We start from the raw sequence: 5,734 nt of genomic DNA, 5'->3' as shown, positions 1-5,734 counted from the left end.
CCTCCAGTTCTAGTTTCTACTTTGGAGCCCACTGATCCAGCCTGTGCCAATGCTTCCCTACTTTAAATTTATTTGGACTAAGTATGAATTTTTGTTACCATTATCTAGTACCCCCATTAGAAAAAAAGACCGCCCTGTTACAAGCCTGACCAAAGATCTGCCCTTATTTTTCCCAGTTTTATTGAGATATAATTGACATATAATTTTGTTTTAGTTTAAAGTATATGACATAATTTGATATATTGTGAAATGATTATTACAATAAGTTTATATTGTGAAATGATTATTACAATAAGTTTAATTAATATCCATCACCTCACACAGTTATGATTTTTTTTCCTTGTGATCAGAACTTTCAAAATTTACTCTTTTAGCAACTTTCAAATATACAATTCAGTATGTCAGCTACAGTCACCATGCTGCAAACACTGCATCCCTTTTGACCACCTTCACCCATTTCCACCTTCACCCTTGGCAATCACCAATCTGTTGTTTCTTGTTTCCGGTTTTTTTTGTTTTTTTTTTTTTTTTAAGATTTCACATATGAGATCATACTGATGCAATAAAAAAACAGAGAGAGAATGGAGGAAGCAAGGGAGATGGAGTACTACCAACTTCTGTGTGAAACAAAATTTGTAGTTATTTGATGTTATTGACAGAGGATGTTATTAAACTGTTCAGAATTGCAAATGAAGTTAGATATTAAGCAGATTCTATTTCACAATAATTAACAAGGACACAAAACTAAGCATGCTAAATCACATCAGAATTTTCCTTGGGCCCTTTTAGGCATGCCAGGAAGAATTCCAGTCACTTTCATTGCTTATCCTTTTTCTGTACTCCTAAAGGGGAGGAGGGCCGTAGGAAGAGCGTTAGTCATCTGCAATTAATTACTCACTGAATTTTCTAAGCCATGATCCTCTTTCCTTTTGAGCTTTCATCTGAGTATCTCTAAGAATTTTTTAATATTAATTATTAGAACACTGTCCTGAAATAATTTTTGGCTGTGATTAAAATTGCATGACCTATTTTCCAATACTCACTTCAGGTGTGGAAGCTAAAAAAAATCCTAGAAAGTTAGAGCTTGGGCAGATGTTAAGGCTCATCAAGCCCCACCCTCACATTTTACAGATGAGGTTCTGAGACCAAGAGGTTAAGAGACTTGCTTGATTTTAGTCACGAAGCAGACTTAGCATATAATGAGCCACATCCTGTTCTCTAAGGTCTCACTTGAGCTTGTACCAAAATAACATATTTCATAATATTCTCTTACCCATGCACCTCCTAAGTTACTAGCATTTACTAAAAATTAATTTATAGATAACTTTCTCAGAGACAAGGCCAGCATGTAGGTGAGCATGCCTGCTTCCGTATAATGGATGATCTGAGAGCCTATACAAAACATGTTTTTCTTCCTAAAATTTTCAATACTTGTGTTACCCTCTCAAACCTAGGGTAATCAAAATTATGTTAATTAGTTCTACATGATGAACTGCATACAATTCTGGAGATGAATGAGATGGATTGTATTTAAGTCCAGGAAAGCAGCTCCTAAACATTAAAAAGTCCACTTTATCTGGCTATTAACATTAGAATCTGGGTTAGAGCATATGTTACCTGTAAGGGATCACACACTAACTGATGAAATAGATTCTTCTTCTTTTTAAAAAATGGTTTTTTGCTTTATTAAGTGACCTAAAGTGCCCAAGTTTCTCTGGGATACAGTGATCCACTAGGGTAAGAGGTAAGGACACTGAAGTATGAACGAGAAAGGAATAGGAGAACATTGAGAGGATATCTAAAGAATATTTTAATTAACTCACAATATGGCATAGGTCTGGCCCTCGAATGCCACACTTTTCTCAAGGGAAGACCATACTAACATGGTTCAAAGTTGGGCATTAAGAATCAGATGGATCTGGCTCCTTCACTAAGCAGCCATGGATCCTGGGCTTGTCACTTTGGCTCCTTAAGCCTATTTTCTCATCCACAAAGTGGAGATGATAATAGAAACATTCTCCCTTCCCCCTCCCCCCTCCCCCACACATACACACACAGAACTGTTGGGAGAACTAAATTAGATAACACAAATAAACAGTAGCAAATGCTAGGCACATATTAAGTATTCAATAAATTAACGCTTAAACTCGCTTCGAAACAATTGGCTCATCTTTACTCCAAGTGTTTACCTCTTAATGGTTTCTGTAGTTACAAAGTGCAAAGACACTCATGAGGATTTCACTTAAGAATGTTATTTTTCTTCTCTCCTGGAAAGCTATTTTAAATATAGGCTAGTATGTCCCTTTCTGATTTTTTATTTGAAGGTACAGAGCTTAAACTAATCCTTCTGTCCACCACTATTTTTTTTATTTCTTCAGAGACATTCAGATAATTAGGAGAAATTGTTTTGACTTCAGTCACATTAGAACATCTAATCTGAATACCACATTCTTTGTCTTTGCAGTTTCTTTCCTTTGTTTTCTCCCTGTTGTACTACTCTGCCTCACTAGGCTCTATAACTCATCAAAGAGGGCACAGATGATCAAAAGAGAATGGGAAAAAAAATTATGGGTAATAGCTGAACATACATTTAGAGTTAATAGAGCCCGAGGTCTAAAAGTTTCATGACCTAAAAACAAAGATATCTAGAGAATAAATGTGTACCCTTTTTGGTTATTTTCTTTTTGCCCTGCATAATGCCACAAGCCTGCATTCCTAATAACATATTTTGGAATGTCCAAAAAAATCATAGAAATTCATTTGATAGAACTCATAGGAGTATTCCTTGACAGATTTATCAAAGTTCTACTCCAAATGGAGATAAGACAGAATTTTATATTGGCAAAATATCAGGTCAGGTGTTTCTTGCATTAGTTATAGGGAGCCTGAATCATCAATGATTCACTTCAGAAAATGAATTCTACTGCAAAATGAAATAGAGTTGCATGTATCCTATAAATGTCTCCCTTTCTTTTGTTCTCCTGCGCCATCTAGTGTTACTTAAGGGAATATTTAGCTAAATTCTCATCCTGGCTGGGAAAATGAAAGCCCTAGCCTAGAAAGAGATCATCCAGTCTAAGCCCTGCCCTCGTTATACGTGTGAAGCTGACTTACTCCTTTTTGGAGGTGAAACAGATAATTTATGATAGATAAGGAATTAGATTTTATTTTGGGATGATAGAGGGCATTCTTCACAATATCCTATTGACTTACTTTACTTACTGTTCATCATCATCATCATTTATTAACAGTTTCAGTGGCACAGAACTGAAATATACACAATATTCATTATAGAAACTTAAGAATTACAGTGGCTTTGGAGTGAAACAAAATACTATTGATTTGGAGAAAGTTATATATATTTAACTCAGCTTCAGTTCCATCATCTGTAAAACGGGCATCATCATATCTACATCATCATCATACCTATCTCAGAGGTTTGTTATGGAGGAAATAAAAACAATGTGTGAAATCGCTAGTGAGTTTATGATCCATGAAAGCCATCAATTAATGGCAGATATTTTTAATATTGTCTGAGTGTCCTTATAAAATAGAATTCTCAGAAGCCAACAATTGGCTGGATCAGCACTCATCTGGGCAAATCAGATATGGATTTTTACAATAACTGGAATATCCTTTTTTTCTACTAGCAATTCTCCTCCCACAGCATATGCCATATAGTGTGGTGAGTAAGAGTGGTGGCTCTCGTGCTGACAGGTGGGGCTCAAACCTCAGCTTCTCCACTTACCAGACAAGTGACCTCAGACTTTCCACTTGACTTCTCTGTAGTAAAGTTTCAACATCTTCTATAGAGGGATAATGATAATATCAACCTCATTGGTTTTTTGTAAGGATTAAATGTGTTGATATATGTACCAGGTGCACAGCAAGTGCTATGTGATTTATCTGCAGTTTACATATTAGCTGTGATTTAAAGCAAAACAAAAGTCATTTACTTGGTACAAGCACTAATAAATAACACTGTTGTTGAACTACTGATATTTAACTAAACCTAAGTTTTCAAAAAAAGATTGCTATAATATAAATATTGATTTTCTTAATCAGAAATAACTAGGAAAACATCTATATTTTAGATGTTTCTGATATATATTGTTTACAAATGTCATCTTCTTGAAAGATCTTTTTGATAGAAGTATTTCTGTTTTAGTTTAATCAATAAAAACTTTTCCTGATTTCTTTCTTTATGGCCCATACTATGCCACGTGCTTATGGTTATTTCCAGGACAATGATTTGAGGGTGGAGGGAATAACTATTTTCCATACTTTACAGATCCTGGAAGAACTGAAGTCTTAAAGAAATTAAGTAATTTACTTGAGTTCATAGAGCTAGTATGTATGGGGTGGGGGGAACCAACCAGGATCCCAATCCAAGAATGTTTATAACCACTATGTAAAATAGCCTCTCCACTTATAAAAATGATCCTATAAATATTTCAAAGTGAAATAATTCCCAGATCCTAAAGCAATTTGCTTCTGTTTTCTTTAGATATAAAATGAAAGTAATTGGATCAGATGTTCCAAGATACTGAAACTCTATAATTTAAAGCAAATATTTTTACTTCATAAATCTGGTTTGTAAATCTAGAAATTTATTTAAAATTTAAAAATACATCTACTTGTGAATTTTTGGGTGGATTCTCTAATTGGTGTCCTAAAAATTATAAGTCACCTATATCAGTGCAACAGAAGGTTAGATTTGATATCTAATTCAGAATTCGCAAGGCATAATGATTTCTATTCTTACATATATAAGATATTAGCTCTGTATTTGGTCATTTTAATGATGCCCAAAATTTCTTTAAGTCTAGACATTAAAAAATTATTATTATTATTATCCCACAGGGTATAACATCTCAATCAAAATATACAATGTATTAAATCTATAACAAAAATATGCATCATAAAACTCACATGTTGATTAATTCCACATATTCTTCTCTTATTCTATAATATTTAAATATTTAATGTTAAAAATCTCTGTTTACTCATTAGCCAATCCCAATTTCTTTATTTCAATAAATATAAAACAAAGGAAAATCTTCTACAAGTCAAGCTGAATATGAGCAGAAGAACACATCACCTGTCAGCATTGTTTTTATTTTCTTCAAGTCAGCCAAACATATTTATAGTAAAAAGGAAGACAGTACTATTAGTGCAACCTTATATTCTTTAGCACTCAATTAACACACGTCTAAGAACTAGAAAGGGGCTATTTGCTATTGTAGTACTGACATAATAGACAGTACTAAACTCAGTCTAAGCCCCCATAAATCATCCTATACAGCAAGCCTGTTCAATGGCCTGGCCAAGAATGTGAATTCGGTAGTGGTTCCTAAGATAAGGGAACTGAGCTCTTGACAAATTAACATGTTAGTGTAGTAATTACATTTAGTGTAGAAGGAAGGAAGAGGACATCCCACATCTTTGACCACTCATTGTAACGTCCATAATCTTTCACATAACACTATTTGCATTTTCTTTGTGGCACTCATAATTGTCATGTGTGTTAATTGTCTCTTTCCTCTTCAAAATTCAGGTTCCATGGCATCAGGAATTAGCCTTCTCACTGCTGTTTCCTACAGCCTAGAATAGTGCCTGACACGTTATAGGTTCTCAGAACATGGTCACTGAGTAATGAATGAAATCAGGGAAGTGGTTAAAAAAAAATGACTTTCTCTTTCTAGACAATCTTTAGCCTCAATCCCTTGTTGTT

The sequence above is a fragment of the Pteropus vampyrus genome, unplaced genomic scaffold (assembly GCF_000151845.1).
Source record: "Pteropus vampyrus isolate Shadow unplaced genomic scaffold, Pvam_2.0 Scaffold43, whole genome shotgun sequence".
Taxonomy (NCBI): domain Eukaryota; kingdom Metazoa; phylum Chordata; class Mammalia; order Chiroptera; family Pteropodidae; genus Pteropus; species Pteropus vampyrus.
This window is presented reverse-complemented; position numbering follows the sequence as displayed.